Raw genomic sequence first — 14889 nt, 5'->3', positions numbered from 1 at the left:
ATAACCCGGAATTAACAATGCCATTTTTAAAGGCCAGGGAGCCTCTTGTTGTCTGAAACGTGGCACTGAAAAGAAAGAACCTTGTTAATCGAATCTCTACTTAACTAAATCATGGGCATCGGTTTAGTTTTTCATCATAGAAAGCATGAAAAACAAAAATCATTGGTTTTTGGAATTTCCCAACTTAAGATTCCATAATTGCAGTATCATTTAATTAAAATTTTCACGGTTGTAATTGGTTTATCTCTGTATTACAGTTGTATAGTAAAGGAAAGGATCAAGCATGAGAAACAAAATCAATTGGTTTTCTGGTAGTTTAATTTCCCTTCAACCAAATGAAATTTGAATCAAAAAATTGGGCATTGCTTTGGCTCTGTATCATAGGCAAATTTGTTGGATCTTAATCCAACGTTGAGCATATATGTGATATAATTATGAATTGTTTACTGTCATATATAGTTGTCACAATTAAAGTGATCTAATATGGATTTAAGATATTAGACAATCTATGTATTCAATAGGATGTGGTCCATAAGTATGTAGAATAATTTGGGCAAAGATCAAATCATTGATGAACTGATTCTGAGATTTGCAATTGAGAAAACTGCCTTTTGGGAGTCCAGTGCGGGTGGCTTACCCGCACTGGATTTGAGTGCGGACGCACTCAGGACTTAGCCAATTTTTGGGAGCCTTTTGGGAGACCAGTGCGGGTGGCTCACCCGCACTGGATTTGAGTGGGGATGCACTCAGTACTTAGCCAATTTTTGGGAACTTCAGAACAACGCAGGAAAAAGTCCGAACGCAGTGCGAACACACTGAGCTCTAGTGCGGGTGAACCACCCGCACTGAGGACTTAGTCGATTTTCTGGAAGTTCAATGCAGAAAAATGTCTGAGCCTAATGCGGACGCACTGGGTACTTAGTCAATTTCAGAAGTTCTGTTTTAAGCCCAGTGCGGGTGGCTCACCCGCACTGAACCAGAGTGCGGACGCACTCATGATACAGACTATTTTTGGGGCTGAATTTTAAGGCAGTTACTTAGACACGTTTCGACCCAGTGCGGACGCACTGAATCCAGTGCGGGTGAACCACCCACACTCGTGTCGCCAGAAGTGTATAACTATATATAGATGGGTCCCCAAGGCACAAGATGAACCAACTCAACTCAGAATTCTTAAAAGAGGTTATTCTTAGACAGAATTCTGAGAGCCTTCTTCCTTCTTCCACCATCAAAGAATTGAGAAGAGAAATTCATTAGAAACTTGGAAATGATTTCTCAAGGGCGATCTTGTTGCTTTGGAAGACCTAATCTAAGATTCAACCAAAAGGGCGAGAAAGGAATAGCTTGCTAGAGTCTTGTCTCGCGCTCACGAAGACGGTTGCTTCTCCAACATAGGGTTTGATATTCCATGACAAACGACATGGAATCAGGTATTGTATTGCGCACTAAAGATTATGTTTTTGGATCTCTTTGGCATAAGACGGTCTTAGGTTAAGATGAGAATTGTTTCTTCTTCTCCAGGATGTAAGTGTTTGACCTCTAGATGAGATGTAATTGTTTGATCTCTAGATAAGGTGTAATTATTTGACTTTTATGATTCCCAACAAAATTAACTGAAGAATAGAGCATGGGAAACAAAACTTATTGGTTTTAATCACGAGACTCTTTGTACAAATCAAATTGTTACTTTGGCATCAATTTTTTCTGGTTATATATATATAGCAAACTGAAGTTTGCTCAAGTCACATAAGCAAAAGTTTTCTGTTTAACTTTTCAGTTTTCACCCCATCCATTTAGAAAGAAATTTGATTATGAATAGTTTCTAGTTCATATTCTTGTAGAAATAGGTGAGTATTCAAGCTTGTTTTCCATCATTATGAGATCAGGCACTCAAAATTCAACGAGATTTGCAGATGAATTACGCTTCGGAAAACAGCAATTTTAAGGTATCTACCAGATATCAACTCAAACTGATCCCTGGACTTCTGTCAGTAAATTTGTAGCTTTTGTTATGGACGCATTTCAGAAGTAATTTTCCATTTCGAGATGCGATGTAAGCTATCTTCGTCAACCCTTTTATTTTGTTTTTGTTTATTTCGTTTTACTCTAACAGGAATTGAAATCTCCTGTTTTAATTATAATTATCTTTTTCTTAGAAAGGTTTGCAATAAATTTCACTTCACAGCAAGTAATCTGCTATTTTATTGGTGCTATGCCTATGATGATACCTGACACAGTAACATTGTAAAAAATGAATGATAGAAAAAAGTGTAAACAAAACATCTGTACAGTAATGAAGCGTTTTGTTTAACAGTAATTAATGTATAAACTACTAACTAAGCTGTCACAGACTGCTGCAGTAAAACCAAAGTGGAGACATTTTATACAAAAATGATAAAATTACAATTTGGGAATCCATAGTCTTTTATTCTGTAAAACCCTAACAAAATAACAACAAATGGTTAGCAATACTTTATTGTTCAAATATTATAATTATGTATATTGTAGGAAAATAGTTTATATAGCTTTTTGTTCTTATCCCCACTTCCCTTGCCTAAAAAGTGGAGTAAAAATCAAAGGCAAAAACTGTAAACTTCAAATGGCCAATTTATATATCTCAGGAGGTACATTATACAAACTTTGAGATAGAATCAGCTACTAATTCCGTTTTTTTTTTTTTTTTTGTTGTTGTTGTATGTTTTACCAGCTCTCAATCTTGATTGCCTGTGATTATTTAATCTTACCGATATATACTGTTAATTTTTGTTTCTGGTTTGGAGCTAAATCAAGGTAAAGATTTTAACGCAGCAGTTTTAACTTCAGGCAGCGCACAAACTATAAAATAATCATAACAATTCTGCATATGGGTTTTGCGCTACATATATACATGAAATGAAAACTGCTCTGTTAAAATCTTTACCCGATAATTCGTAGGAATAATTGGTATAAGAAGGGATGTACCTTGTGTGTACAGTTTTGTGTTCTCTCTCCTTAATACATTTCTAATCTAATTATCAACCGATTGAACATTATAATATCATTTGAGTCAGTAATGGTTTTGAACAGTAGTAGTGCTAAAAAACTTTTGTTATTTGGGACCATCTTTTACATTCATGCATGGTTCTATTAATTTAAGTTCAATTTCAATTATACTAATTCAGGGTCATGTGCACTTCATTACTTCAAACCACAAAATAATATACACAACTTCCAGTTGCTAAATTTTGTTTTGTCCCTGTTCTTTGTTTGTCTCCTTGAAAAGGAAAATTTTCTATTAATTAAGCATTAAAAAATAGTTGTAGTCAGTGATTACTACTTCAGAATAATTGAATTAATAAAATTGGAGAACTTCTTCCTCCAAGACAGCATGATCAACGAAGGAAGAGATTCCAACAGCTGTACTCAAGTTTTAGTCAATTGCAAATTCAGTTAATTATTATAGTTTTAGTGCTTTGATCTTTCATTTGTTTTAATTATTTAGTACATTTCGTAAATAAATAATTATAAAGATAATAAGATGAGATGAAGACTAGATTTCAATTTCCTCAAAAAAGAAGTAAAGAATAATTAAGAGTATTTGCAGCGTATTTTGATAAATTACGAAACAAAAAAATAAAAAAAATTAAATCACGGAACAATTAGGTATTAGTCCATGAAATCTCTCCAAAAAAAAACACATTCTTCATTTTTTTTTAAAAGCTCAATAAATTATTCTATTATTTTGATTGGTAAATATTATTAAATGTACTGCGTCAAGAGAAAAAAGAAAAAGAAAAAGAAAAAAGACAGTATTGTTAGACGAGCAAAGTTAGAGTGTGATGTACTCACCAAGAGGTGTTGGTGAGCATAACTCTAAAAGTTTATTGAATTGACTTCAAACAATGAATCCAAGTCTTAAAATTTATCTATTTTATGAGTGATGTATGTACATGATTTTTTTTTTAAGTTTAGAATTCATTTAATACAAAGTCAATCAGTAAAAAAAAAAGAACCTTTTAGAGGTTAATTTCTAAGTTGTTTTATGTTTTCATTTTTTTTATCGCTTAATTTTGTATTAAATAAATTCGAAAATTTTACATGTACCAATCTGATAGACTTTTGAAGTTAGTGCCATATCAGCCAGCAACTTAAAATTGTTTCTATGACAATAGATAAAATACAAAAACTCAGGTGCAGCTACGGAGAGAGAAAACAAATTAGTTCAAAAATCAATCATTCCTGATTACCAGTTTAATTAGGGTGCGGAATGACTAATTGATGATTTCTTTTCTGGTAGTTTTGGGCATCAATTTAGGACAAATTATAGTTTAAATCGATTTACGTCAAGTTTGATCAAAAGAAATAGATAAACTCTGTTTCTTGCATCTCATTCTTTTCATTCTTGCATATCTTGTAAATCAAACACACTGTTATAACCTATAATTATGATTATATGGCTTTAGATGTTTATGAATCTTCATTCTTATATTAAGCACGTAGATGTTCAGAACTATCAACAATTGTGATTAAAAGATGAAATTTCATATTGATTATCAACTCTCTAATCAAACTATCTATCTTTTTTAATTTTATTTTATGCATAATATTTATATTTTTCTCTGTGTAGAAATCTAAATTTATTTAGACACATACTTGCTATATGTCGATGTTATGATTAGGGGTAATATCTTTTTAACCGTTTACCCTACCCGTACCGTATTCGATAAGGTGGATATGGGTATGGTTTTTTTTTCATTAGCTTATCGGGTATGAGTATGGGTATGGGTAAGGAACTATTTTCTCATAAGGTAAACGGGTAAGAGTACATGTAAAGACTATTTCGTACCCGTTACCCTATAGGGTAATTATATATCATAAAATTATATGATAATGTTTGAAATATTAGTGATGATAACATATTTATTTACATGATGTTAATATTTGAGTAATAATTAGTATTGTACTTTTGTTATTTAGTGTATATTTTTGCTATAAAAATATTAATCATATTAATTACTTTTATTTGCACGTTTTATTATTTACTTAAATAATTTAAATTGTCCGAAGAAATATTTATTTAAATTTTCTTGTTTTATGAAAAAATAATTTAGTCGGAATTGATTGCACATTTTTACATATTTTTTTATTAGTAATGTGATTGCATGTGTGTGAAATGAATGAGTTTTGATGTTCTATTTGTAAAATATAATAAATTAATTATTATATTAGCATTATTCATTATTCATCTGCTACCGTTTCGTTACCCGATAATTTTAACGGGTAAGGTTTGGTCAGTTATTAATTGGTAAGGGTAGGGTATGGATAAGGTCAATTCTTAGTGGGTATGGGTATGAAAATGTTTCCATCCTAACCATATCGTACCCATTGACACCCCTAGTCATGATTTCTCCATTTTTTTCGACAACTTTCCTAAACCCCGTTATTTGATTGCTAGATACTCGATCTTCTTATTGTTTCTGATTCTTTCTATTTTTAAAATATCATTTAAAAAATATAGATCCACAATAATCACTACAATTCTTGATTTCGTTGTATGTCATTTAAGAATACAGATCCATACATAATACCAATAAGGATTACAGATCCACATTAATATCAATAAGGATACAAATCCACACGTAATAGCAATAAGAATTACAATTACAGATCCACATTAATAGCAAAAACTATACAAATTTTCATGCAACAAGACTATAATAGATTTACAAAATGAGGAGGGATCGAGTTACAACAATTTTGAGTTACAACAAAGTTACCACAACCATTTTTTACATTTTCAAAGTCCAAATCGTCGATCCAAACCATTCAACTTCAACATGATCTCCACAATGAAATGTGCTTGATATCAAATTTTACATTTTTTGGAATTTTTTTACTATTTATTATGTATTTTATAAAAACTAGTCAATTTCAGACCATTGAATTTTGTACCCATCTTAACAAATAGTAAAAAAATTTCAAAAAATATAAAATTTGATCTGCAAGCACATTTTATTGTGGAGATCATGTTGAAGTTGAACGGTTTGGATCGACGATTTGGACTTTGAAAATGTAAAAAATGGTTGTGGTAACTTTGTTGTAACTCAAAATTGTTGTAACTCGATCCCTCTTAAAAATCCAATTTATTTTCTATGAAATAATGAATTTTTTTTAACTTATTTGGTCTCTTGTAATATGTTCTTGTTCCAATCTTTTTAAATATAATTAGTAACTATTGTTGAATAATTATTCTTTTTATTAGTTTATTTTTTTTTTATAAAAATATGTTATTTTCTATGAATTTTTTTTTTCTCTTATAACATGTCTATGTTGCAATGCACGGACACAATAATAGTATTCTATTATATATGTGCCACTTATGGAAGACCAAAAAATGATAAATTCTTATAGATAAGAGAAATAATTAAAAAAAGAAAGATATGGCTAACATGAAGTGCAATTTTGTGGGTATTGTACCTTTATTTCCGACCTTATTAAAAATAATTCATTGCAAGCAAAAAGGACATAAAAAATAAAATAAAATAAGTACTGTTGAAATTTCGAACCCATCCATAGAAAAATGATAATGACCCTTTTTTATTAAATATAAACGACTCAAAAGCATTTGATTAGAGATGTCAACCATAAGTAAGGTATGTCAGCCACACAATTAAAAACTTAAAATAAATTAAAGAATTAAACTACTTCATCTTTTGATTGCCTAACGGCTTCCACTTGGACTAGGTTAAACTACAAAGAAAATAGCATATAATTACCTTAATTAACAATGTATTAGTGCTTCGCATATATATACTTTCATTGATGTAATGATATATAGCTTTTTAGATCACTTTCAAACCTCGGATTAAATAATTTCAATTTGTCAATTTGCAGTATGTTGGATGATTTACAATGCGTAGGATCATATGACCAATCTTTACAAAGGAGCGGAAGTAGGTAGAGGGGAAATTAAGAGGGCAAAGCTCTCATTATAATTTAAAATATTTAATTTTTGTCCTTCAAATTTTTTACTTTTTGCAAAAAAAATAATATTTTTAGTCTTCTCATAAAATAAAATTACATAATACTTATTTATCCAGCTCCCACAATCTCAAGTTAATTTCTAGTTCTTTTTCCAGCCTAATAATCATTTTATGCTTCAAGTTTCTACGCACGTTAATATATACGCAATTGGAATTTTTATTTGTAGTACTATAGTGTTTTTTTAAACATAAAAGACATATTTAAGATTATAAATTAAAGACCAAAAACATATATTAGTTTGTGTCATTTCATTGTTCAACCATGCGCTAATGTTAAAAGAAATAAAATAAAATGTCAACTTCAAGTCTTCAAGTGTGTATAAATATAGTGGGAACCGCGGATTCGAAATCCGGCTGATAATTTTTTTTATATTTAAATATTTAAAAGTTGAAAAGTTTGAATGCATCTTTATATAAAAATAATAAACAATATTTGTATGATATTGACAATTTTGCGATGAGAAAATAATTCTCTGATATATATTTATCTACTAAATCAACATGTTTTATCGATTTGCAGCCGATCGTGCTGCACTGTTGCATAAAAATATGCTTTGTTGTTATGGTCAATTTGTGCGATTATATTATAATTATGTATATATAAGAACATTTTATTTTAATCTCTATTGTTCTAATTAAAATTCAACATTTTATCTATCAAAATAAGAACAGGGTTCACATGGCATTGGCAGTCGGCAGAAGTGATTTCAATTCCATTTGATCTATCAATTAGCAGAAGTGATTTCTAATTAAGTTTTATTTTGACGTTTATGATTTAAATTTTGATTTATTAACATTTTAAAAAATGAAAGCATAGTGAAGACACAAAAAATAAAGACATTTGAATCCTCCTCTTTATTTTTTGCTATTACTTTATTTTTGAATATTTTCTCAATTTTATTTAGATCCACTACACTGCTATTTTTTTTTAACAAAAAAGTTGGACCACTTGACTATTAAGTCGAATATTCTTTCTCCATGTCAGATATGAGACTTAATTAGAAAGCAGCATTTAGAAGTTGATTTAAAATTACAGTCTACATACAACTGTTCACTGAATTTAATATTTGAATATAACTTGAACATTTCAAAAGGCTCAGTAAACAGAACAAAATTAATATCGCTTTAAATTATTCAAGGAAGCCTGATCCACCAATAAAACCGTTATGCTTGCCAATTTGTTTTCACACTGACACCACTCTGGAAAGCTCCCCATCATTCTTAAATTATTACAAAAATCATTACAATATGTGTTACATGTCTGACAACTTGGAGATTATTTATGATCTTACAAAATGCGGGAAGCATGTGTAGTTAATTATATACAAATCGCCAGAATCTCTATAGTCTACAATCTACATAGATGCTTTCCCAAATGGAATATTACGACCGCATGATTTTGGGTGGCACTAGATTCTCCTTTGTCAGAAAAGCAAAAAATAATATTTTTTTGTTGAGTTGTTTTTAACCTTGTCCTGAGATATACATCTAACAAATCTCCAACATTAGTGCGCACCATTAACAAGAGAGAGCGCTACATATTGTTGTATGGTTTACTTTTAAAAATCATGCAAATATTTTACACTTGGTATAATGTATATTTGGATATGGATAAGCTGTTCAACAATCTAATTTGTGCAAAAAGGATGAATGCTTTTGAGCCACATAGATGCACAATTTTTTTTTTTTATTTGAAAAAAACTTTTTGATTTCAACAAACTGTGCACAAAACTGAGTAGTCATCTGTAAAACCTTTTACAGCTCTGCTCAGGACCTCAGGTATACTCTGATGGTTTTATTTTTTTAATTATGAAATTATAAGTGGCAAAAAATTAGTTTCTTTTGATGTCTAAATCTGAGTTTTGAAAGAACGTCGTTTGCAAACTATAATATACATGTAAATACCAAAAACCTGTATATACCATCAATAACTATATATTTTAGTTATTTTTTGGATATTATTACCAGAATAAAAATACATATTGAAGGGAAAAAAAATTCTAAACTGAGACAAAATACAAATGCTATCATGTAGATTATGTACATTTTTTTTTTGTACATTTAAACTAGATATCATTTCAAAAAAAAAAAAATAGATATCAACATGCATGGATAGACATTTTATTAGTAAAAGCTAAATTATTTATGGCCATACGAATTAAATCTGACAAAAATTTATCATCGATCCAACGATATTATGTTAAATGACTCGGTTTACCTTAGACGACTTGGAACTCATCTACTTCATGAAATATTAGTTAATGTGTTTATGTCTTACTATAACAACAATAAACTTTTGTGCACTACTGATTAACTGTTCAATATTTTGATTTTTTTTTTACTATTGAAAGAGAGATACCTGCATATTAAATTGTTGTACTGATTGTGGAAAAAAATAATATACAAATGTAAATAAGGATGACTTAATCAGAGGAAAAGGAATAAGAATATGAGTATCAAAATATCTTTATCACTATAATATATATTTATATATATAATAGTAATAATAATAATAACAAGAAAAGTTGCTTCTTGACTTCTTTTTGTTGGGCCATAGCAACAAGGTTCCTAAATCATATTCATATTATACTTTAGTTATTTTATTTTGAAAATTGACAATTTATGAACAACACAATATTCGTTCTTGGGTAAATTTCGTTGTAGGTCACTAAACTTTGTTATTTGTCACGAATTGATCACTCAAGTTTGATTTGTCCCTTTTGAGTCACCCAACTTTGTTATTTGTCTCAATCAAGTCCCTCTATTTTTTCCATCCAAATTTTTAACGGAATATGCTAATTCTGTTAGTATTTTGGATGGAATATGCTAATTCCGTTAATATTTTGGAGGGAATGAGTATATTCCGTTAATTTTTTGGACGGAATAGGAATATTCCGTTAAATTTTTGGATGAAAAAGTATAGAGAGACTTGATTGAGACAAATAACAAAGTTAAGTGACTCAAAAGGGACAAATCAAACTTGAGTCACCAATTCGTGACAAATAACAAAGTTTAGTGACCTCCAGCGAAATTTACCCTATATTATTCATAAAATTTACAATTTTTTTATTTTGTAGATATCAATATTTTAAAGTATTAGTATTAAAAATAACGAACTATATTTCTAATTATATTTGTATTATATTCAAATCATAAAATTTAAACACTCATGAAGCATAATATTCCCTAGTTTGACTCAAACTTACTGATCATATTTAATTGTGGAGTAAGAAGTGGAGTAAATCTCTTATTCTACAATTGGCACTTGAGTAATCAAAGGAAGAGTAAAATAGAAGTAAAATGAAATAAGAGATGAGTTAATCCGAAGCAAGTTACTCCATTTCTTTGTATGGATTAAATTACTTCACATGTAAAACTCACTGTCATAGACAAAGGTTCGTTTTCTAACATTTTATTCTTTTTATGAATTAATTTAATCCATAACTTTAACTACCAAACAAGCAAGATACAAAATATGAGAAGTAAGATGAAATAAATAATTTAATTCTCGTTAACTTTCCTCCATAACTTAACATGACCATAATTAATTTATCACACTAGAAATAATTAAGATAATGAAGTAGCACTACATTTGGAAATATTGATGAGCGCCACAGGAGAATTCCAAACAATTCGATGGAACCCATGAGAGAGAGACATGAGGCCCTGGCTTTCAGGCTGTCTTCTCTAGGTCACAGATTCACTACCTAGACATGTAGGCCACCCCTATATATAGGCTCCTATTTAATTTTTTAGAGAAAGCATATTATAATTCTCTTATTGTCAAGATTATAAAAAATAAATATAATTTTTATAATTGTAAAAGATAATTTATAATTTAACATACAATTTTTCAAAATATAAATTATATAATATTTATAGGATGTCCATAAAAAAAATTAATGTAAATTTTATCTTACATCAAACAACTTAAATTACAATGGTTGGTTGAACAAGTATATCCCGCTAGTAACAACATAAATAATATCAAATTATATTTCATTTGGAATTGATCAAACCAAGTTAATATTTATGATCTTGTCAACCTAATTAAGCGAAGTAAATTTGAATTAAATTCGAGTTGAACTTCAGTTATATATGAATTGGTGGGATAAATTTGTTCCAAACATGATTTATCTGATCCATTCAGTCAGAAATATGATATTTTGTTCAATAGATCATTGCACAAGAAGCTGAGATATATGTAAACATGAAAATAGTCACTCGATTAAAGAAGATGCTTCCACATAATATGATTACCAGTTTCTTATTAATTTTCTAATTTTGAAGGACAATGCAAGAAACCGGAAGAGTTATAATCTAAGAAGATATAAATGCCTTTAATTTTGGCTACCTAAGAAATAATATTTGTTTTTGTTTTATTTTTAGCAAATATATTCATTCATCTGTCCTTCTCCTTGTAACAAATAACTTTTTATGTCCTTTCGTACTTTTTTCCTTTATAATATTATAAATTTTCGTAAATATCTAACTTAATTTAAAAATAAATATCAAAATGTTTGAGCATAGGACATTACAAATATGCAATGATAATTAAGAACCTTAATTTTAAAATGTAAGATAATGCACCTTTAAGTAGTTGTGTATTATAAAAAGAAGTTGGTACATAGCACTTCGTTATATTATGTGGATTTTTGTGATTTCAAAGTTCAAATAATTGATCTGAAGTGCTCAATGCATTCTTCATATTAAGATGTATTTGAAGATCAAATTTTACATTTTTGGAAAAAAAATTTACTATTTTTTTGGACTTTTTAAAATCATTGTTTTCAGATTTTTTTTTTTGTATATTATTTTTTATCATATTAAAACAGGGATTTTGAAAAATCTGAAAAGAATAGTAATTTTTTTTTTTTCAAAACGTGAACTTTGGACTTCAAGTACATTTTAATATGGATAACACGTTGAACACTTCAGATTAACTATCTAAACTTCAAAATCACAAAACCACTTGATACAACGAAATGCTCTAATATTACCAAACCTCGCTCATTATATAAAAGATATAAAAACCTAACAATCAAGATATATAAATTGATAAACACCAAGCGTTAATTACGGCGATAAGCATAAATAAAGGATGTGGATGAATTCGATCCTCTTAGATATCTCATATTTTGCGTATTTTTTTGGAAAATCTCAACCGTTCAAATATGTTATGCACGATCTCAAAGCGCAAATAATATTGATCCCTATGCTATCCCCAAATAGGCACCGGATGCGTCGGTCACGCAAAATATGAGATGTCTCAGAGGATACGCACTCATGTGTGGATGCGGGCACATATTGAACACGCAGACTATTATTTTTTATTATTAGTAAAATAATTACGGAGATGATTTAAAAATGTAAGTTGGAAAAATAATTAAAAATAAAATATTAACTTTTGGGTTTTGAGAGATATTGAGATCACTTTTGTGTTCCGATTATCCATAATCAACAATTTAATATCGAAAATGTAAATTTTAGGAACTTTATCTCACAAATCATTCATGCCTTCTTTGTTAGGACACATATCCTCTGCATTAACGTACCGTTTGAGTTAATTTCTGAACTGTATGATCAGAATTAGGGCCAATCCGGCCCAAGCCTATAACACAGGGGGCCCTTTAATATTAGTACAGATCTCAATCGGACAGTCCACATTTTAACTCAAAATTTGAGTTAATGCAGAAGATATGAATTCCTTTATGGCTTCATATCGTTTCCTACAAGCGCGCTGCTCCACGAACACGAAGAGAGCCCCACAAGATATATCAAATCTAATCGAAATATATATCTACTCATACCATAATAAAGCGGGGCCACGTCCCCCGTTATAATGCTACTATTTCTTGGTCTTATCGCCTCCAGTTGTCATTTTTTACCTCCAAATAAAACCACTTGCCTTTTACAAATCACACTACTTAACTAAATTTTTATTGCAAACATTAAGCGACAGCCAAATTTCAGTCCCGTTTGATCACCATGCATGCGGTAGTCAGGTTTTTAGAAATTAATGATTAATATATCATGCAATCATGCAATGAACTATTATTATGTTAACATAGATTAATTATTATTCATCAACTGACTAACAATAATTTTTTTTTTATTGGAATCTTTATAGTATTATACCATATTCCATATGCCAAAAATGACCGTGGGATATAAGTGTATATACATCATTATTGTGTTTTTTGTAATTATTTGTATACACGTAAAGGATCAAAATCACCTAAATCTAAGAATATTACAATTAAAGAGAGTAAATTCAGTTGGTACGCGTAAAATTAAGTAGCCACTACTAAGAATATTTTTGAACGTTACTTTAAATTTATCGAATTAGTTTTAAAAAACGAATTAAAACTGCATGTTGATCTTAATCCATTAATTAATTTGATGAGTCAAGATTTAAATTTCTTGTTATTATTTTCTCAAGTTCGTTTTATATTATAACTTCAAATTTATACATAATTGGACATGTCAAAATAATGCATTGCTCAACATCAGATCTAATTATAATAATAAACTAAAAAAATTTAAAAATATAAACATACAAACTTAACTTGAGTATATCATCATTTTTTTTCCTTGGGAAACTGTAGGTGAAGCATTGCGATGAAAAAGTTGAACATTTCATAAACATTTTTTTATCAAAGGCCCTAGCCTTTCACACATATTCAAGTGACTCAATGCACTTAGTTAAAGACATTAACAATGTTGTTTTGACTTCATGTAGTGTATGAGTTATATATTTCCTTAATTTTAACTCTATTATTCTTGCACTGCATAGAGTTAAAACAGTGATGTCAATCTCTTAACCCAATGTTTGTGGGATTCGAGCCCAAGTCCTCTCTCAAGAGGACCTATGTGATCCACCTGTGCGCTACAAGAACTTGTGAGTGTAAAAAATGACTATTGCTGAGGATACGTACGTAGGCAAAAATTATTATTTCTGGAGGTATCGTTATTACCGACAGTAGTATCTACGATCAGCACTTTTACTTTTGCGATACTCATAATTTTTTGTAAGCAACAGTGGCGAACACTTTATAAATTTGTCTAAGTTTTTACTCTAATTATTCGTAAAACAACTAAATTAGTTATAAAAATCTATGAGTTTCTAATTAATCATTTGTTGTAAAAAAAACAAAAATTTCACCACAAAATATGGGATGGAAAGTTGACGAGGACAATAATACCAAGAAGTACTAGCTAAAGTGAAGTTTTGATATTAGTGTGCAATTGTCATGCATGCTGCCTTAACCGCAGCGCCGAAGCTTCTCAGTTTTTACGGAAATAAAGACATATAATTTATAAAAAAGAACAACTAATGATCATGAAGAAGCAAAGCTGCAAGCCTGCAAGTGACGGTAATGCCATTAATATCTGTTGGGAAGCTTAACAAAGGCCTTTATGAAAAGCACGAAGACCTCTTTCCATTGGTTCCTTCTATTGACTGAGTTCAGTACGTGTTTTGTACCAAAAAGGATGCTATGGAAACCCAACTTGCATCAAGATTCTTTGCTATGATGATGCAGCATTAATATTTTAGTAAGGCATTGTTGTGGGTATAATATAGCTTTTATGCCTAATTTTAATGTTTGTGCATTTCATGATGAAAAATGAAAATATTGCAAGTCTGTTTTCTTTTTGTAATGAGTTGTAAGTTTAATTTGTATAAATTTATTTAAGCCGGTCATGATTAACTAGAAAATATACATATTTTTTGTATAGTAAATACTAAGTAAGCTAGTTTGGACAATCCCGAATTTTAAATCAATGATTTTCTTCCTGTGCAAAAGAATAGTAAAGAGTTTTACAAAATTAATAAAAAAAATTGCTATAAGATTTTGATATATGA

The sequence above is a fragment of the Carex rostrata genome, chromosome 8 (assembly GCF_964058835.1).
Source record: "Carex rostrata chromosome 8, lpCarRost1.2, whole genome shotgun sequence".
In the NCBI taxonomy this organism is placed as follows: Eukaryota; Viridiplantae; Streptophyta; class Magnoliopsida; order Poales; family Cyperaceae; genus Carex; species Carex rostrata.
This window is presented reverse-complemented; position numbering follows the sequence as displayed.